Raw genomic sequence first — 22,072 nt, forward strand, 5'->3', positions numbered from 1 at the left:
CGAGTGCGTTTCCTTTGCGCATGAACGGCTTTAGCAGAGGCACAGCAGTGGGGCGGTGGCGACCCCACCGAGGTGCGGCGGGAGGTCAAAACAGACCCCACTAGGTGAGGCCGTAAGAGAAGAGAAGCGCGCTCTCCCTCGAGACCGGCCTTGGTACAGCACACTGAATGGTGTGTCATCTTGTGTACCACATATAGTTACAGTTCATTGGTGAAGAAAATACAGAATGCTGGTAGTGCCCCTATTTTCCCTGATGGCTAAGGAGCCGATGCTGTATTTGCTAACCTGCTAAGTGATATACTGAGCATGCAAGCTTACAGCTTCTGTGCATCCAGGTAGCAGCAGAAATGGCTCACCTACTGAAGCACGCACTGAATAAGCAGCATATAGAAAGTCGAGCTCAGATTCCAGCTTTATTGGAATCATCGGCAACTGAGATTTTCCTGCGATGTCCTTGCCGGCTGGCCTCAATGAAGAAGCGCCGCAGATGTTGACGGCATGACTGAATTTGTACTTCATCAGGCACATCTGTTTTCGGATGTTTTGCTATGTACTGCATCAGACAATCTGAAAAAAAGAAAACACATGTATCTTTTCAATTCTCCTTCATCAGCCCATGCCATACACAAATAGATCTTGCATATGGCTATGCAAGTGGTAGTACACAAAAATAGCAAAATGAAACATGGCAGTTCCATTTTGACACAGCCCTGTAGCACTGTGCATGTTAGAACAGTGGTTTTCAGCCATTGGACCCCTTTAGATGGGGGGGAGACGTTTCGATAGCAGGTCACACAAATTTGAGTCAAGGCTATAACTTAGCCTCTAAAAGGCATGCACTTGATAAGCCACACCATGGCCTGCAGAGGAGATGGGGGAGAGGCAACATGCTGGCACCGGTGTGCATGCTGCTGAAAGAATTTGGCTCCTCGCAGCACTGCGCAGCTCACTTGGTAGATGCTTTGCATAGATGCCCAGCCAGCAGTGCAGCCCAAGTTTCGAGTTTCAAAAATGCCGGCGTCAACGAACCTGGTAAACTGTAAACACTCTCTCGCTTTCTACCTCTCGAACAAGCTCTCAATTTCTGTAGTCCTGAGTTTATTTCGCTTTGAGAAACTGCATTTTGCTTTCAACCTCCATGCTTAACATTTTAACCCACTGCAAAAAAAACCCACTGCAGTAATGTTTAACAGCCTCGGGAAGGAATAGCAGTTTACCAATAGGTAGCGAAGTACTAAAAGTAGCAAGAATATATATACTTAGGACAGGCAGTAAGAACAGATCTAGACAACGAAAGGAGAATAACGAAAAATATGATGGGATAGGGTAGATTTGGCAAGTACTCGCAGATAATGACTAGAGCTGAACCAGGATAATTCGAATTATGGTTCCATCAAACTTGTGGAATATCCCCTTGAAAACTCCATGCAAAAGTATAGGGAAGCTGCATCGTACATCGAACTCCAATTTCACTGGTCCTTCCCCAAAGACTATCGCACCACCCTCGGCAATTTGATGCGCAACGTTTTTCGAGCCACGCGCGGAAGGAATGAGAGAGAACAGTTTGACGACGGCTGATCTAGAACAGCGCCGCGGCCTTTCCCCAAAGAAGCGCGCCTTCAGCCCACCGCCGTGAAGTGTCACTCATGCGGTTAGCACTTTATATTTATTTCTGGGCCATAGCAGCCGCTTCTTGATGGATGGAAAAAGCAAGGTGCCCCTGTGCTGTCCGATATCAGTGCACATTAAAGAGCCCCAGGTGGTCGAAATTTCCTGAACCCGCCACTATGGTGTCTCTCATAGCCTTAGCCACTTTGGGACATTAAACCTAAAGAGCCAAACCAAACTTACATCTCGTGATATAACAGGTAGAAAATGCAGTGAACCATATTTTTTGCATAAGTATGTTTAATTGCTTAACTATTGTATTGGTCATAACTGAAGGCCAAAGGGTTGCTGAAATATAGTCACAAAACAGTTCACTTCTGCCTCTTTATTTGGTATTGTTCATTTCAAACATGCATTCCATGTTTGTTTTAATTTAACAGAACTTTCTATGTGCTTTTGTATACCATAGCTGAACAGTTTGCACACACGGGCAAGACAGCCAGCAGACATTAGGTGCCGCCCCTTGGTCAATGCAAGGTGTGTCATTACAACTCAGGCTGCTTCAGACCAAGTGGATCACCACCACTAGTCACATTAGACTATTGCAGCAGACACTCAAAATTATGCAAAGTTAAGGCTAGTGCACAGCCTACAAAATTCCATATCATGCACTAGGCAGAAGCTGATGTTCAAAAATACTGCATAGGGTCAAAAGGTGTACATTAACTTAGCCTGACAGTGGTGCAGCAGTCTATGTCAGAAACATCTTCACCTCAATCCACAATTTATTGTTGCTTGACAGAGAGAACATCTTTTTTTATAGTATATGGCTATGCAAGCTAAAGTAAGTAGGCTGGTTGGTTTATAAAAGAGCTGTGAAGAAGGGTCTAGGGCAAGTTGGAGTTTGCAAGCTGAGCCAATATTTTGACAAGAGAACTTCTCATCTGGGCAGTTCAATCATTACTGCAGGGTTTAAATGCACCTTTGCTTCTGTACAAAAGCCAGGTAGGGAAGAGGGAGGGCTAGAAAGAACTCTGAAAATCAAGTACCACCAGAATGTCATCCTTCTGAAGAGCACCAACGAATTCACTGCGCAAAAGGTAGCAGCAGTTACCTCGTTATTCATTCAAGCCAAAACTCATATCATCCAATCTTGCATGATGGCCCCCGTGAATTCGTACCGGGACGTAATTCACGAAACTGGGAAAGGTCTTTCGGAAACCGAACATTTATAAACTCTTCAACCGCGGCATGCGACGATCCTTTCCACTTGCATGATGAGAAAGACCAAGACAGTGCTAATAACGTTTGAAGGCACCCATGTACCTTGACAAATTCTGTTCTGCCATGTCTTGTACAGATGCAAGCTTGAAGCAGGGCTAGAAGTGAAAGAATATTTCCTTGGGTATCAATTTCTATGAGCCTGCAACCTGTGACAAGGTGACCTAAAACGAAAATAAAGAGTGGCAGCAGCAGGATAAGCTACAAGATAACCACCTGAAGCAGGTTGGATTATGACACCTGTTTCTTGAAAGGATACAGACAGGCATCGTAAAGAGATCTAACAAGATATATGGCCACAAGGGAATACTGAGCTTTCCAGAAGAGGGCAATAGAAAAAAAAAAGCAAATCAGAGTAGACTACACCTGCCTAGCGAGACATTATCTGAAGAAAAGGATTCAAGTGGAGCCAAAGCAGTGGTGACAAGGAAACGTGTTTAGAAAAACACTTGCAGCTTTGCTGTTGTCTGAAGAAGGGGGGGGGGGGGGGGGGGAGGTAGTGGATTTTACACATGCTGAGAATAAACTGTACAATTAATGCTTTATGGGGATGTTGTCCCTACTAACTATAGTGCAGAGGGAATGTATGTAAGGAATTCTAATTTTCCTTTCGAGATATTTGCACTACAGTAATCCCTCGTTATAACGATATCGTTTTATTCGAAGTATCTTTCGGTCCCGACCAAAATGCATTCATTTTAAGCCGCATGACTCGAAGTGCACGAAGAGCTTGACCCGCTTACAGCGAAGTGGCGAGCGGAGGCATCGCCGAGCGGCAGCGATGCTTTTGCGCATACAGGCGCAACAGCATGAGGCAACAATCCCTGGAGATGTGTCATGCAATGGCAATGCCAATGCCTGTCGTTGCTGGTGGCGCACACCGCACGGAACGATGGGACTCGGGACTGCGCTACTACACTGCGATGCCGACTTCCATTGCAAGCAGTGACTTTCTCTTGCTCCTTTCGAAAATTAACAATATCTAGCCACACTATCTTTTTGTTTCCTTTACTACCCTACCAAGCTTTTACTGAATTGTCTCAATGCACTCATATGCACGCATCAGACGAAGGGAGCATCTGCAGGTCCTTCGCTCAAACCGGACTACGAAAACCTCCCCCCCCCCCCCCCCCCCAAAAAAAAGTCAGAAGTTGAGTACCCCTTAAACCTGCTTTAAATGCTGAGTCATTATCTACCTTGAATTATACCTTTTTCTGCTACTGCCACTTTTTATTTTCGTTTTCAGGTCACAGGGTTCACCGGTTCCAGGCTCATAAATTCATACCCCGAGGAAACATTCTCTCACTCCTTGCCTTGCTTCTTTCTTCTCCCTCCCTAACTTTCGTTCTTCTGAGGCAAAAGTGCATTTAAACCCTGCTAGTTATGATGGTGCTACCCAGACAAGGACAAGTCCCCTTGTCACAACACTGGCTCAGCTTGCAAACTGAGGCTTCTCCTCTACCCTTCTTCAGTGCTCTTTCATACTCTGAAGCCATCTTTCTCAAATTCAGCCTTGCTTGGTTCATGGGGTTTAAAGCACCAAAGTGGCTCATGCTAAGATGATCTAAGTACTAAGTACATATCCTAAAATACTGAAAATATATTCAGTATAATAGAATTTCTACTGGGAAAGTTCACTTACTTTTGAATATGTCGACTAAAATGGCATGGTGTGCTCCATGGTAGTTGAGCCTGCAATGTAGCAACAGGCTTCCGCAGTTAGGCTCTGGACAGCAGCTCTTTCACGCATCCAAGGTGTTCCAGCAATTTCCAGGACCAAATCGGTGTTGAGTGGCACAAGCAGCCCAGCCATAACCACACCTGCAGTTATAAAGGTGGCTCTCAGGCACATTGCAAGAATGATACAGAAAACTTAATAGCTTGAAAATGCCATGCACAGTGGGTTTGTATCAGCTTTTCTATAGGCATAGCTAATAATGTGCACTTACAATGCATACAGGAAGAACCCGAGATTATTCTGACAGAACAGTGCAGTAACCACAATAATAATACATCCTTTCTTTATGGCCATTCCATGTTGAATGCATCTGGATGCTTGACCCTCTCAATGTTTTTTTTATAATTTGCAGCATTTACTACAGTCAAAAGCCATTTCCTTATCTAGGGGTTAAAGATCCTATCATGTGATAGCCTTTTGAATTTTTCTGACTACTGTACGACTGTATTCATGGAAAACTCAGTGGCTATGCAGTGAAGGCTACACAAGAAAGGGAAAGAAATAGGCTTTTGCCCCCATACTGTCGGGACAGCAAAAAACCCGCACCATCCTTTCAACCTCCCCTCATCACCTCTCCCCTGAACAACCCACTGTCAGTGGCATGGAGACAAAGGCTGGACTCATTCCCTTTCTTGTGTAGCCTTCGCTGTCAAACACAAGAAAGTTGTCAGGGAGTTAAGTGTCCATAAAAATAATACAAACCTTTAAAATTTCTGAAAAAAAAAAAAAAAATGTATATGAGCTGTACTTCTATATTATGCATGAAGAACTTGTCACTGCAAAATCATTCATTATCGATTTAGTTTTTTTTTTTTTTTTTCAGTTCAAGGTGTCATCTTTAAGCTTTTAAAAACTCAGCTCGAAATATCTGAGTATTATGAAATCTTTAGCCAGAACATTTACTACTCCAGGATGATCTAGATCTGAGCTAGTTGTTTCATGTCAAAGTTGAAGCTATAGCCTAACAGAAAAAGACACAAGGAATACGAAAGTACATGAGGCTGACTAACAACTAATCTTTGTTCAAGGATGCACAAGAATATGAAAGCAAAAGGAAGAGGATAAAGAAGTGAAGGGCGTTAACACGAAAAATGCACTCAGTTGTCACAATGAAATAAATGAAGTCAATGCCGCAGGATAAGAGCAGAATATAAAGAAGAAAATGTATGAACATGGGTGCTGTAAAAGGCCAACCTGGAAGAGATTAAATCTAAAACCAATGCGTGAAGAAATGTGGCTAAACACAAGCGACGACAACAAAAAAAAAAGGGGGGGGGGGGGGAAGAGGTTGGGGCGGCTAGAAGCACAAACAAGAAAACCAACTTAGTCAAACACTAGGGCACTAAAAACTTGTAGGACTGTCCAAGACATTTCTGCTCTTCTTCAGTAGGTGCCACAGAGGCCATGCTAATAGTCATTAATTGCCACTGCTTCCAGCACGTTTTGAGTTACCTGGGTGCTCTTCCTAGCCAAGCAGGTCAGCTCGTGCACCAGTGGGCAGATCCTGTGGGCTTGCAATGCTTGCAGTGCTGAGATGTATGCCCCCCTAAGCGTTTTAATGTGCTCAAAGGTTAATAATATTGAAAAGGTGCCCAGGTGCGATATGCGTGGTTGTGAAGTGGTGTTGGCTTCAGGTTTCCCATCTAGTGTGGTAAAGTGTACGTAAAACAGATTGGTAGGTGCTATAATGAACGAGCAAAGAAGCACGCAAGGTATTCCAACAATGCTTCTCGGGAGGGGGGCATTTGTCTCAACACTGCAAGCATTGGGAGCCCACAACAAGAATGTGCAGTGAATGCAGGCAGCGCTGGAAGCGGTGGCAATTAATGACTACGGGGATCTTCATCAGCACTGTCTTGTGGCACTCGTCGAAAAGAAGAAATACCTCGGACAGTTGTACAAGTTTTTAGCACCCTAGTGCTTGACTAAGTTGGCTCTCATTGGTGTCTCCAGCCATCACCGTTCCACCCACCGCCCCCCCTTTTGTTATCGCGGCGCTTGTGTTTCAGCCGCGTTTCCTCACATTGGTTTTAGCTTTTAATCTCACGCACGTCATTTTTTTGTGTTAATAATGCCCCACATTCCCTCTCCCTTTCACATTTATATTCGTCTGCACCCTGGAATAAGGGGATGAGTTGTTGGTCAACCTTGTGTCTTGTTGCCTTCCATGTGAGTGTGTTTTTCTGTTAGGCTATAGTTTCACCTTTGATATGTACTATTCGGGAAGAGACTATTTCCCCTCAGTTTCAATAAATAACTTACATGAAAAACACCTAACGTGCAAGCATTCTGTAGTGTACTGAGTATTCAGATGAAAATTACACACTAAGAAAATTACATGCGCACACAGAAAACACGAAGTTTGCTTAAATTTGACATGATGTGTGACTGCTCATGCACATTTCAGGTTTAGAATCAAAGCTCATGAAGTCATGAACCTGAGAATAAAGAAGTTTGGCCTCAAAAAGCTGAACTGTAGCCAGAATATGTATTTGTCATTCAACTTTATAAACACCATGAATCCACATTCGCTCCTCCTTTCCTAAACTTTGTTTCAAGCAGGAAAAAAAAAAAAGGGAGCACGAGCAGTCACACACAGCATGTAAGGTTGACTAGATAAGCAAACTGTAACATGTTCGGCTGCAGACACGAGCAAAATGCAGTTGCAGTGTTACAGCCTTGTCAAGAGTACACTCCCTCAGAAAGTCGAAAACAACTTGTATCAAACTGCACTCCAGCTGTCGTCAGCCACCACAAATATGCTGAGGCCTTGTCTCAGCTTCAGTGGCCAACACTTTGCAATGCCTGCGTCAGTTTAGGGCACGCTGTTGAGCATTCGGGTTAAGCATGCTGATGGCCCTAACAAAAGTAACATGAGTATGTCTATATTAATCCAGTAAACATACATGATGCAATTGAGGCTCACAATAACACACCTGTACAAATAACAATGACCCAGCAAAACAGCACTGTCAGGTCAGCTGGCACTGTACCATGTTACAGACTGGAGTAGTGATGTGCCCAGAAATGAAAGTAGCATCCATGCAGTGCAGACCTTGAATGGCTGGAAAGTGCAGCTTCCAGCATGAACCATGCCTGCAGTCTTTGTTACACAAAGATCCAGCTATGAAGCTTGGGAGACGGACTCCATCAGATGCCAAGTTTTAACACCTGCATGAAGATGTATGGTAAAATTGGTGCATTTTTTTGCCTTTATGTCAGATGAAATAAGACTAAACAAGGCAATAGCTGCACCTAAAGGTATATTTCATATGGCAATAAAGTTTTTCTAGTCCTGCAGCAATATCAGTATGGCAGAGAGACAACGTGCTGGGTCGATAAAGAAAATTAACCTCAAGCAAGATAGTTAAACGCATTAGTACTGGCTCCCTACAAGGAAATTCAAATTTCACATTCACACAGAGGTTATTACAAGACATTTTCAGGCTGCTGCGTGGCGTACTACTAATGTGCCGCATGGCCTTAAACTTGTTTCCCCGCATTAAACTCTGAACTGTAAATTTTTTCTTTTCTATCCCTGTATGTGCCAGAGCACTGAACGAAGGTTGAGAGGATGCCTCAGTTTGCAAGTCGAGCCACAGTTCTATAAAGAGGACTTGTCTTCATTTGGGCAGCTAGACGAAGACAAATCCACTTGTCGAAACGTTGGCTTGGGTTAAGATCTGAGGCTCCCCTTCTACCCCTGTTCAGTGATCTTTTAAACTGTGCAGCCACCCTGTATGTGCCAGGCATTTGTCGAGACCTTACCGCAGTTGCTTAAGTAGTTTTCTACGCTCTAAATGCCACTTTCTTGAGATTAGCAAAATCTAATAGTTTGTTAACTGGAACCAGCACACTACACTAATGTTAGTTTGGCACAGTCTTAAAATAAATTAATCTCCAAAGGTGAATGCATAATTAAATTTTGTGCCATTTGGTTCAGGCCTTTGTCATAATCCTTTTTCTCACCTACCGTTATTTTCTACGTATAATGCCTCGTGTAAACCTGCCCATAGCCCAGAATTCCATGTTTCAGTGTTTGCAAATAAATATATACGTAGTGTAGCAACAAATCATTACCACGAGAGTGCACCCGTCAGTTTATAGTACACAGCCACGTGCCAATGCTAAGGTGCATACTATGAATGAAATTACTACGATTATTAGGATAATTTTTCCAATTATAAACATACGAATTCTGAAATATGTTAGCAGTAAATAAAACACAAAGTTCTGGTAACCGCGGTTACCAAGTGCCAGCTGGTGCCAGCTGCAGTTGTATTGAAAACCTACCGCTTTCATAAAATCATTGCGGAGGTAGCCGACTCACCATTCCTTCAAAATAAAGAAAATGAGTTCACGTCCTGACAAAATATTTCGTCCTCACCTTATATCGAGTCGAATTTAGCACGCTGCTTCTCAGTACGAGCCCTCACAAGCCGCCGAGTTGTACGCGTTTGGGGCTTATATGTGGCTATCGTCAACGCGGTGTTCAGAATCGCTCACTGGGGGTCTTTCAAGAAGCCCGAAGCAACAACTCATGTTCCTGCATAAATAGATACGCGCTGTAAACTAGCTGTGGCCCTCTCCGTTTTTATTCTTCATACGCTGTCAAAATCAATCCCTGCTCATTCAATGTAGCCCACAACGGTCGCTCGAGAAATTGCACGTGCATTTCACTCCGCGACGCGCGATCCAAAGTCTGTAATTTCCACATTTGTACAATGCGCTGTGTCAGATTCGCTCTTTCATTTTTGCGTCCAGTACCCTAGAGCCCAGCAAGAATGGAATGCGAGCGGAAAATCAAACCAACGGGCAAAATACTCACCGGCTTTGCTAGTGACGACAGCACCGCGCTCGTCCTTACGTCGTTACTTTGCTCCGAAGACGCTGGACGTGCGCCCGGGAAAAGTGGCCATCTTCAGATTCAACCGTACATCTTACAAGCATACAAGCTTACGAGCAGTGTATTTCCAAACAGCAAAGCTGTATCGCGGCTGCCGCGGCCGTTGCGCCCACCTACGTCGCAAGCCCATTTTTCGACCACATTTTTCGTGACCGGTTCGCCAAGTGGCCGTTAAGTGTCTCTTACTCACTCATCTTTTTTTATTTATTAACTTCTCCAATGGCTTACTATTTATAATATTACGCCTTTTCGACACCACTCAATATTTTAACATTATTTAAAAGCTAATGGGTTCAAAATTAGAAACAATTACTATTTCTCACTCTGTTTCTTTTATTTTAGTGTATGGTATGCAGCGCTAACCGACAGCGGTAAAATTATGAACTAAACTGCAAGCTACAGACGGCGCGCTTTGAGAGGGATAATCTTGTTACGGTGGGTTTGGCAATCCCCGGTCAGCTGATTTTTGATCGCACCCGTATAAAATGTGTAAACGTTTGTGATACTCTGAGTGCAACGTCGCAAGTGACAACTGAAGCAACCTGCCTTGCCGTCGGAACACCAAGAAGCTTCATGGCGTGTGACAAGCTGTGTACGTGCGCGTGTGCATGTCGTGTCAAATGAGGCTATAGTCGTGTAGTACGATCAGCCTCAAGCATGCCACGCTAGCCACGCGAAAAGCATCTGTGTTTGTAGATAATCCGTGTTTCAGCGCGCGAGCGCACGTTTCGTACGATCGGCCACAAGCGTGCCATTCATTAATAAGCCGATGCGAGGAACCCCCGTGTTTGTAAATAAATAAGCCGTGTTTCTACGTGCCTGTGTGCGTGTCGTGTACGATGGGCCAAGTGCGTCACTCATCCATAAAACGAAGCGAGAAACGCCTGTGTTTGTAGATTGGCACGCAGCAATTGTATGTGGGGAGGGCACAGTGAAGCGGAAACAGCCATTTCGAAGCTTTCCTCGAGTGGCTGTCTCGTCTGGAAGAAAGTGCATGAAGCTGTGTTCGGAATTTGGGCTTGGAGCGGCGAAGATCGCACCTACTGTTTAGAAAAAAATTAAAAAAAAAACCCATTGGTACGTTTGAAATTTTGTATTCGCTGCCGGGAGGCAGTGTACGTAATTATTTATAGCTACATATCTTATTGACGTAGAATTACTTCACGGAAGTGGTTACTTGAAGGCGGAAAAAAAAAAAAGTTCAGCATCAAAACGATTCCTTTGTAGCTTCACTGGTTTGTAATGTTCGTGTATTCAACTCTGTGCCCAGGGCAACAGCAGCAAGTGTGCATGGTGGGCAATGAAGATCAAAACTGCTGACCGTTTAGGCCACACTTGTGTGGGTCCAAGTTGGAAATTGAGCCTTAAGCGCTTACTAAAATCTGAAACATTGTGAAAGCTGTTTTGCATGGTTGCGATCATACTTGACAAGTCTGGCAATCCACTACCTGCCTGCTGGCAACTTTTGGGGAAAAAAAAAAAAAAAACAGTGCATCGTGAGAGTATCATTGGAAAACTAAGTTATGCCAAACAACTGACAGCTGCTAATAGTATTAACCACTTGTAGTTACCCAAGCTTACCGATTTTCACGATGTTTGCAAAAGTGGAGCTATCCATTAACTTGCGATGCAGGATGAATAAGCAAGCACTTGGTTATGAATGCAAGAAGAAATTTTGAAACTGTTTCGAAACTGTAGTGTGCCATTAGTTCATTCATTGATCTTATGCTTTCTTAAACAATTCCCACTTGCACTGTTTCTCCTATTCCTTGAAGTTCAGTTTAGAAAAAAATTGTCAGCTTGTTACCGCAAGTATGTCATTAGGTTGGCTTGACCTTCATAATAACACATTAATGTCTGCTTTTAAATTACCTCGTAATTCTGCTATACAGGTAGGTGATGCCTCTAGGGTGTTGAAATCACAAATCTGTGCCCCTAACTTGAAATATGGCCTGATCAAACTCAATCATTTCACATGCCGGTTGACCCTTTTCTTTGCTTCACAGTCACTATATAATTATTATTATTACTATATTATTAGGACGCTATATTATTTGCATAGTCGTGCTGTTCGCACTACCGAGGCAAGAGCAGAAAGTCTACTTCATAGAAGTGAACTGTGGGGCTGCAATTATGCTAACAAAGTAAACGACAGGACAACAAAAATATAATGAACACAGGTTGCCAAGCTCACCTTTGTTTTTTAACCTCCTTTGCTCTATATGATTACTATGGTCAGTGATGTGTGCAGTATAAAGTGAAAGTTTGTACAATTCCCAGATACAAGGCATGATTGCAGGGTTTCGAACAGAAATGAGAGTTCCTCTTTGCTGCGCTTAGCTCTCTCTGTATTCAGAAAACAACTTGACTGCATTGTTTGCTGTCTTTTCGACAGAGGCACTATTGATTGCAATTCAAGTTATCCAGCGAGATTGTTTGATTAGCTTTTAGGCACATATTTTAATTCAGCATATGGCTGCATTCTCACTCTTATTCTGTTTAGATTATAGATGAGAATGAGTCGGTGGCGGAGGGCTATATGGGTGCTGTAATGCTTTCAACAAACGTCGAGTACAACCGCATGCATCTGCCTTTTGTCCTGTGCCTTATCTTGGTACGGTGAAATGCAGGAAATGTAATTCACCACAAGTTATAAAGCACTATTAGTTATTTCTGATGGAATTCTTGAGACGGTATTTTCTCGATAGTTGGTCGTCATCTTGTGAAGCAAAAAAAAAAACAGGCCATAGCACAATTTTTGAGCTTGGCTGTGCTCACTTTGTCTTTGTGTTCTTTTCTGTGTCCTGTTTTTTAGCTCTGCTTCTTATGATGGTGCATAGTTATTTCATTATACTTAGAATTATCGCATTTTTTAATATATTTATTGACCTGATGTTGATCTGCTAATTGTAATTTTTTGCAAAAAGCACTTGGGTTCTATGCAGTTTAGAGGGCTTAGGTAATGCATTACAGATTTGTTGAATCAATATTTTAATGTTCAGCTGCAGCCATGATGAAACCTTTGATCCAAACAGCCAGAACACATCTGGCTGATTGTTAGTATTATGCATAGCACATATGACATCGATGTATATGAAAGCTTTACAAGTGTGAAAGTATTTCAGGTTCCTCCTTTCCAAGTTGCATTTTGCCTTCATGGTTAGTCTTTTTCTTGTAGACATTTTATTCTTTCAGTAACTCTTAGAGAGCTGACAGTAGTCGTAAAACATCACTGAAGGAACAGAAATGAGTTCTGCTATTTCCTTAAATTGACATCATTTCATTAGGTAATGTCAGTGGAGCTCTGGAATGAAGACCCCACTCATAGGCTGAAGCAATTCCTTGTGTTTTTCCACCTCCTCCTTATAGCTGCGTTTATTTTTGATGTTCAGGAAACTGTGACATGGTCGCTTATCATACTTGTTCTGATAACATTGCTTAGGACACTTATATATGGGTAAGCAAAGATGTTCCAGCAATAAAATTTTGTGTGGGATGAGTTCTTCAGTACCTCCAAGAATTTCTTTGGCATGATTTTTATTAGTGTAGTGGCCATGATGCATCCACTTTTCACCAGTCATACTTAATCAGACAGTTTTGAGTTAGCTTACAAACAGTACTTTCTATTTGTTTTGTATCTGTGAAGTGTTAAATTGCAGACAAAGCAAAATTAGATGTGTGCACCTCTCACTTTTCAAAATTATTGAACAACTTGTATAATTATAAACTGGCAAAAACTATACAGTGTGCCCCAAGGATAAATTGCTGTGGTAAGCTTCTCACCATGAGCATCAGCATTTATTGTAGTCTGAATAGTATAAGATTGAAAACGCATTTGTTTTCCTCAATGTCTTCATATATACCTTGTGAACATGAAAATAGCGTTCAGCATTTTATGCTGCCTGCCATAATGCTTACTGAATAAACCATATTTCGACCTCTAATGCTCGTTGCCAACTCTGCAAGAAAACAACCTTTCAAAAGTGATTCTGGCTTACATATTTTCAGCGGCCTAGCATTCTTTGAGAAATACTTGTTTCTGACAACAACCATCCTCACTCAGCCCTATGACATCCCATTTCATACCCTCTAGTTCCTCTAACAGCACTGCTAAACTAGCATCACTAGCTAGGGTTCTAGCGTTAAACGTTGCCAGGGTCAGTTTCCAATGGCGGCCTGTCCAGTAGTATTGCATCGTACCTGTACTCACCTATGGGGCTGAAACGTGGAGGCTAACCAAAAGGGTTCTACTTAAGTTGAGGACAACTCAGAGGGCTATGGAACGAAAAATGGTAGGGGTAACATTAAGAAATAGGAAGCGTGCAGAGTGGGTCAGAAAAATAACTCAAGTTACTGACATTCTAGTAGAAACTAAGAAGAAATGGGCATGGGCAGGACATGTAGTGCGAAGAGAGGATAACCGATGGTCAGTCAGGGTAACAAACTGGATTCCAAGGGAAGGAAAGTGTAGCAGGGGGCAGCAGAAAGGGTGGGGGAGGTTAAGAAGTTCGCAGGGGTCAAGTGGATACAGCTAGCACAGAACCGGGTTATAACATTAGAGAAATATGGAAGAGACCTTCGCCCTGCAGTGGGTATAGTCAGGCTGATAATGATGATGATGATAACTATTCCTGTTCTGAAAACCCAAAACATATTTTTCTTTTTAACTATACTCGTATACATACCTCTTTTAAAGCGGGTAAGTAGAACTACATGCTACAGTGTCATTGCCTTGTTTGAAGACAGCATAAAGCTGCTTTGAACAATGCTGTTACTGTTCACATACTCAGCATATGGCTTGGTGGATTTTTTTGCTTTCATATATCATATGCCAACCATTATTTATCTTTGGGATATTACACTGGGCGTTACGAAGTTTCTTGGGACAGGCTTATTTCCTTACTTTTTCTTTTATCAGCTCATATGGCACATGCATCAGCAATCTCGTTGCAGCTAATCCCAAAATGTATCCTATGGCTACAAAAGATTTTATGTGGCTGTTACATCATTTAAAATGTCCCTATGGAAAGTGTTACAGGGTTTTGCTGGAATGTAGTGCTCAAATTAAGTGCACTCTCAGAGAGCCTCTGTATGAATTGTACTGCTTTTGAGACTTCTGATGAGGGTCAGCATAACATTCACAAGGAGAAAGAGAATGACAGTACATGCAGTGTTGTTTTTCCTAATTCCATATTATGTGCCACTTCCACTTATATGCAGCTAGCTCAAGCATATGGAGCTTGTTTCACAATGTGGAAACGCCACTACAGCACATACATTTGATCCTCTGCACTTGGAGCTATTGCTAAGGCCCGCGATTCTGCACATTGTGCCATAGTGTATATATCTTTATTTTTCCTCTTTTCTCCCTATCGCTCACCTCTTTGATTTCGTCTTCTGCTTCCTCACTACCCATTTATTTCTGCCGTCCCAATTCAGGTGCTTCAGATATCAGATAGCAGATACCGGGGCTGACAAACACCTTTTCCTTCCTTTCGGATATATAATAAACTAATTACATACTACTGCTACTGCACATGTGCTAGAAAATTGCTTTTCCAGCCGTAATAGGTACCTCTGACAAAATTTGCATTGCATTCATTTTCATAGCAGAGGCTGACTACTGTTCTCCCTGGAAGCGAATGTCATGTCTGTATACATGAGCAAGGCGCAAGCTGAGTAGCTGGGCTTTCATTTTTCTTTCGATCGCCACCACATCGCGGTGCTGCAGCGTAGCTTGCGAGATGCGAAATTGCGTGGAATTTGTGCAACGCGTACACATGAAACCTGCGGCAACGGCTGCGTGAGCGAAGGCTCTTCGGCTTACTTTCACCCGAGCTGTATTAAACTCTATATAAGAGATTTTGCGAGAAAACAAAGCTGTGTGCTGGGGCTTCGCCATGTTTTCCCCAGTTTACAAGCGAAGCTTACCTGAAACGGATATTTCATGTTTCTGATTTTCCACGGCCGTGTAGCTTCGCTCACAGCGTGCATAGACATCGCGGCGGCGGCGGCGGCATACGTTGACTTAGCTATGACGTATAATCTTTTATAAGTGAAGTTATTTGTTCTCTTTGAAGATAAAAACGTCTTCCGAGGCCAGTCCTCGCGGATGAACGGTCGTTGAATGCGGCCGGCACGCGATTATACAAGCACGCTGTACACGGCGATGTGCGAATCGTATAGGCACTGCCGCTGTCGTTTGCGTGGCTGCACACCCGCCACGCACAACCGGCCAATGCAGACATCAACCTGCTTAGTTTGTGGGAAGGCAGATGAGGCGTGAAAAACCAGTGAGCTCCTCGTCGCGATCGCGGCTTCCGATGTAGCATCCGATGTACTACATTCGAATATAGCCTGCACGCTCGCTTGCGGGGAATAAGGCGAGCAGCATAACTGGTATATTTGTCGAATGTACGTGGCTTTAGGACATTCTACTACGTGCACTTTAATGCTCAAGAATCGACTCGATACGTCGGACATACCTATATACTTCGTTCTACCACACCGCCATATGGTGCGCTATGCACGAGATGAGCCAGCCAAGTTGGCCGCCATTCTTCATTACCGCCCACCTTGACCACCTTGACACCAAGGCTGCCCCACGATGACCCCACCGTAGGGAACCATAACCACCGTATCCACCACAGAAGCAAGATCACACACCATGCACACCTTTTGCTACCATCGCCAGTATGGCGCCACGAATTCAGTCGGGTTTTTGGTGGTTAGGGTGGAAAATGGTGGCCATGGTTATTTTTCGGTGGTCATGATGTGGGCAGTATGGTGGTCGAGATTGACCACCATAAAGCATGCCCATCATGGACACGAAAAAAACACCATGGCCACCGTTTTTCCACTCTAAATACCATAAACCCACCACAAAACGATGGTGGTTTTATGGTAATCTACGGTGGGATTTTCGATAGGGCGGGTGAATAATAATAATAATTGGTTCATTGGAAGGGAAAGGCGCGGTAACTGTCTCACTCGTTTTCTGTGGACACCTGAACCGCGCCGTCAGGGAAGGGAGGAAGGTGGGAGAGGAGCCGTAGTGGAGGGCTACGGCACACGGACGCCTCTTCGTTTCGCCTCCATCGCAACGCAGCCTCCGAGGTCGGGTTCGAACCCGGGAATTCCGGACAATAGTCAGGCGTCTTACCACTGTGCCACCCCGGCGGGGCACCGGGTGAATAAACCGGCGGTGGAAACTAGCAAAAAACGACTGGAAGATTGGTGGCTTAAAAGCAGAGAAGTGACATAATGTTACTTAATGTAGGAACAAAAATTTAATAAATAGAACGATGGTTTAGTTAACCATTCTAAATCAATAATTAAGATATAGGGAGAGAAATGAGCATGATAGCTACTGCTACCACCCCGTTTCAAAGGGGACGCTCCCATATTCCATCCATGCCGGCTTAAAAAAAAAAATTACGTGAGGGCCTCTCCTAAGCTTTCCTTCCTCCAAGGTCCAGGGACTTGAATATTTGGGGGCTGGGATTTAAAAACTTCCTATGTAAAATCTACTAACCCATTCGAGCTGAAATAACGTTCACAAAGTAGCAAAATATAGTCTACGTTATCTGATAAGTGATTCAACATCGGTACTTGCCTAGATTTCTCGAAATCGAGAAAAAACTGCTCTCGCCGGCGTGAACACTTTTCGCAGAAGAGAGTCGAAAAGCTATTTTAACATGGTGCGTCATCTGTCAGGCAGTGAGACAAGCTTCATCCCGGCCGTTGGCGCGCTTGCCTCGCTGCCCAACAGATGACGCACCATGTTAAAATAGCTTTTCGACTCTCTTCTGCGAAAATTGTGCACGCCGCCGAGAGCAGTTTTTTCTCGATTTCAAAAAGGCCGAAAATCTAGGCAAGTACCAATGTTGAATCACTTATCAGATAACGTAGACGATATTTTGCTACTTTGTGAACGTTATTTCAGCTCGAATGGTGTAGTAGATTTTGCACAGGAATGTTTTAAATGCCAGCCCCCAAATATTCAAAACCCTATACAAGTTGCTTCCTTCCTCCATGTGGTCTACCCAGTCTACCTCCTTGGTCCCAGCGGTCCTGTATCGGTGGCAGTAAAGTTTTCAATCAATCAATATCAATCCGGAAGCGGCGGCAGTGGCGAACGGGGCCGGTGTAACCATATGTAATCGACCAATCGGCTTGTGGCGCTGCCCTCGCAGTCGCCGCTGCCCGTGAATTCCAGAGAAATCCAGAACGCTTGAGCCCTTGAGCTCTGAGCATACGTTAGCAATATAAGCACGTTTCGAAAGCTGCGCGTTTGATTGTATCTTCGACAGATTGCGTGTAATAAATAGTTTAGCGCGCTGCTTTAACATGTTTCCATTGCTGAATCAAACCTAGCTCGGACCTGGCTCGGCGCCTACTCGAGAACGGAAGTTACGGTGAGCTGTTCGACCCCCCGTTCTACCATCAGCGGTTTTACATCCAGCCGATGCTCAACCAGCAGAACCAAAACCGGCAAGGTGCCCCATGAGAGGCGGAGTTCTGTGCACAACCCAGCACAAGTTCGCCGTGCAGTTAGACGCCCGCAACCTTGCCCCTGAAGAGCTGACGGTGAAAACTGCGGACGGTAAGCATGAGGAGGTCCGACGATCGTGGCTGCTACGTGGCGCGGGAGTTCACGCGTCGTTACGTGCACCCCAAAGACCTCCAGCGGGGTCAGGTGACACTTCGAGGCACCTCGCAAGGCGAAGAAAGAGCAACAAGCCGAGCCCATCCCCATCCATGTGGAGCAAGACAGCTGACGATGACAGCCAAAGAGCTATTCTCTAGCTGTTATAGCCAGAGACTAAATATTTTTCGCTTTAGTGTGAAAATGCTATAAACATTTCCTTTGTTCAGTATGTGCGGCTCCTGAGTGCTTAATCCTAAGCCCGCCCTGGCGTAGGAACTGCAGCCGGCGCTTTGGGCGCCTCTAAATAAAGCAGACGACGACTTTGCATGAAATCCACAGCCGCACCAGCGTAAACGCGCGTTCGTACGACGATCTTCGGAACTCTCTCCACGCAATTCGTCCCGCGGAAATTCACGAAATGCCGTGTCATGCTCTGCCCGCTCTGCCTAGGAGTTCTGTGGAAAAAATACAAACGTGCGCGATTTAAAAAACTAAGGCACGCAGCGCGCAGTAATACAAAATATTGCACTGTAGTACCAGCGCCTCCTCTGTAGTACGTGTAAACAAACGGATGGCGTCCGCTGTGACGATGTATTTACCAGAGTTCATATAAGCGTGGGTAATGATAGTCAGCATACGGTATATTACCGTATTGTAAAAATTGTTGGTCGTCTGAAGCATAGTACCGGTCAACATATATCACATGGCGTGCGGAGTGAGTGAAAACGCGAGCCGTGCTGCGACCGTTTGAAAGTAAGATGGCTGCCGCTTCGGAAACGCTGTCCGAAGGCTCAGAAGAGCCCAAAAACTTGACGGAGGCCGAGAATTCGGCAGAACCTGAAAATCGGACGGACCTCGAGGGTTCTGAGGGCACCGAGAACACCGTGGTAGTGCCCGCGGACTTGGTAGAGTCTGTGCTGTCGGAAGAGCCTGACGCGCTGGGGCAGCCGGAGAAGCCGCAAGAGCCCAAGAAAGCGGACAAGGCCAAGAGGACGGCAAGGGCCAAGAAAGCGGACAAGCCCAAGAAAGCGGCGAAGCCTAAAAAGGCTCCTGTGAAGTCGAAAAAGACGTCCGAGAAGCGCAAGAAGTCGGCGTCCGATGATTCCGAGAAGCAAGCAGGTAAAGCGGATAAGCCCGACAAGCAGGAGAAATTGAAAAGGTCTGAGAAGTCGAAAAAGTCGGACAAATCGGAGAGGTCGGTCAAGTCCAAAAAGCCGGAGAAGCCCGCGAAGCCGAAGAAAGTGCGCGAGAAAACGCCGGAGCCCGAACCAGTGATATCTCCAGCCGATTTCCGCTACCGCACCAAGCCGTCGTTCTACCCGCTGCAGGCGAAGCAAGTGGCGCTCAACGTGCTGGGCGCGCTCATCACCGAAACCAAGAAGGGCAGCACGACGAGCATATACGAGCGGGCTGCTGTGCTTACGGGCGTCAGCATCCGCGCGCTCTTCAAGTGGGTGGCCGAGCACGAACGCAACGGGCACGTCTTGACGCCGCAAACCAAGCTGCGCGGCGGTAAGGGCAAGAAGCGCAAGAGGAGGAACGCCGAGGGCATCCTTGTGTCACCCGAGGAGTACGAGAGGCAGGCAGCGGCCGCCGCTGAGGCTGCGGGCCTCGATCCGTCCGCCGTGCCGCCCAAGAAGCAGCGGAAGCAGTCACCCAAGAAGAAGCGCGACAATCCCGGTAACAACGGTGCTCCGCGACCCGCCAAACGCGCCCCGGGCCCACGCAAGGCCCCCAAAGACACGGCGGCGGCCGTCGCCGCCCGGAACGTGCCGGCGGCAATAATGCGGCCGCCGGCCGACGTGCAGCGTATCACCAACAACGCCATGGGCGCCTACGGCTTCGCAACGCCCTGCTTCGATGCTCGCGAGTATGCGGCTCGGATAGCGCCCATGATCCGGCCCCAGATGGATCCGGCCCGCACCGGTGGGCCGGGCACTGACAGTTGCAGCTACGCGTCGCCCAGGCCTGCGGACGACTTCGGCGCACGGCACTCGCCGGTGGTGCCCGATGCCGGCCGGCCCAGTTGCGGCTACGCGTCCCCGCCGGCGGACTTCGCCCGCCACTCACCCGTGATGCGGCAGCCAGACGTGCGGCCGCCGCCGGCCGACAGCAACGGCATCATGGCTGGCCGCGTGGACTATGCGGCACGCAACTCTCCCGTCATGCGACCGCCCGACATGCGGGTGGTCGCCGGAGATGCCAACAGCTGCAGTTTCGCAATGCCGCGCGCAGATGTCAGGGACTACACGGCCAGGAACGCTCTCGTGACCAGGCCGTCACAGGCGAGGCCCGCCGACAGCTTCCTACGAATCGTCGATGTGAGACACTACGAGGAGACGCAGGAGCTGGTGAACGCCGCCGTGCACTGTACTCAGCAGCAGCAGCAGCAGCACCAGCAGCACCAGCAGCACCACCAGCAGCATCAGCAACCGCCGCACCAGCAGCAGCAGCAGCAGGCGTTTTCTCACGACATCACCGTTAGGCCCACTGCGACCTGACTGAGAGATGTGTAGGCGAATCACCCATGCCAACGAACAATGCATCATCGACATTCTGTGTTTGTGAGTTAGCACTGCAAAACCAAATTGCCTACATGCGTGGATGCTCGTTCAGTTGGGGCTGTTGTGCAGGGTCCACATGCAATGGTCGTCTATGCCACACAGGTATACCAATTGCCATCCTGTATGGCCACCTGCTTTTCAGCTTATGTATGCACCCCTTGATGGTGAGTATCCTTGCTTACATGAATCTGCCAAAAATCTCACACTAAGACGTTCCTATCATACATGCAGCTTTTTAGCTAGAGGGTATCTCTTTTTGTATAGCAATTTTGAGTTTGTGTTTTATCATTTGTAATGATGCGTAAGACATTACTGTACATGAATCGCCTCATGAAATGTGGTTGCTGAGCAATTTATAATCAAGTTTCCTTTTATCTCCAGTGTCGATTTCAATAGTCGAGTGACGGCTGTGACGTCAAAGTCAAGTCTAGGTCACGTGAGGGATGAATAAAACAGTGATGTAATCGTTCCTGTGTCGTTTTAATTCACCATAACACTAAAGCCAACCTGCCTCAGGGACAGGAATTACAAAAGGTGAAGAGTCAGCAATTCTATCGCTTTTTTTTCATGCCGCACCTGACCAAGACTTGATTGTGACGCAATAGCCATCTCTCGGCTGCTGAAACCAAAACCGGCGAGAAAAGCAAATGTCATTAAAAATTCCTTAGCGGTCGTGGGCAAAAGCTGCGTGGTGATCCTTATTCGAGAATGTCTTATGCATCATTAACGAAAAGAAAAATGCCAGCAAAATTTGATGTCTTCATTTTGGAATCGTTTGATGTAGTGACTGGACGTGGCAGTTAATGCATGTACTGTGCTGCAGAGTAGAAGATTCATTTATTTGTACCTTTTGTGCAGCATACCTTAGCACTCAGTGAGTGTTTTGCAAATGCAGCTCGCATGTTGGCTCTGGGATGTACTGCAACATATACCGAGCAGAACTCTTGTTACTTGGCCCGCCTCTTGTGATGATAAAACGCCTCAATCCATTTTCGCTGGCTGCATATCGCGGTAGTTATGTACTCATCCACTCAGAGTTGTGCCTCGTTAATATGGACGACTCGAATTACGCACTGTTTTTCTGGGGACCAAGCTTTTTTAATGTATTTGCTCTTTGTTAAAGGGACAGAACACAGGAATTCAGGTATCGAATTTTTTTTGGCTCGGTGGAAAGATTGATGTCTTAAATTTTCGATTCCATAACGGTTTTGGTAGAAACGCTTCAGAAAATTTCTACCGAGAATTTTTCGATCAGTGCATGCGCCTGTTTTTATGTAGTCCGATGCTGGAAACCATGAGCAGCGACCGCAATGATCACTGGTGGT

At 45.5% G+C, this 22,072-nt stretch overlaps 1 long non-coding RNA gene and 1 pseudogene across 2 annotated transcripts; one reads left to right on the forward strand and one right to left on the reverse strand.

Annotated features, from left to right (window-relative positions):
* Positions 1-394: 394 nt before the first annotated feature.
* Positions 395-10,934, reverse strand: LOC146180412 (uncharacterized). Of its 2 annotated transcripts, none has more exons than XR_014700070.1 (4): positions 9,456-10,934; positions 7,564-7,798; positions 4,532-4,710; positions 395-567 (listed from the first exon to the last, which is right to left on the reverse strand). It is a non-coding gene; the product is annotated as an uncharacterized LOC146180412 (long non-coding RNA). The 2 variants fall into 2 exon arrangements; XR_014700069.1 differs by having other exon boundaries at positions 7,683-7,798; positions 9,456-9,742.
* A 6,948-nt stretch (positions 10,935-17,882) lies between these two features.
* Positions 17,883-18,528, forward strand: LOC146180413 (heat shock protein beta-1-like; annotated as a pseudogene).
* Positions 18,529-22,072: the final 3,544 nt, after the last annotated feature.

The sequence above is a fragment of the Amblyomma maculatum genome, chromosome 8 (assembly GCF_055883805.1).
Source record: "Amblyomma maculatum isolate TAMU_Amacu chromosome 8, ASM5588380v1, whole genome shotgun sequence".
NCBI classification, from domain to species: Eukaryota; Metazoa; Arthropoda; class Arachnida; order Ixodida; family Ixodidae; genus Amblyomma; species Amblyomma maculatum.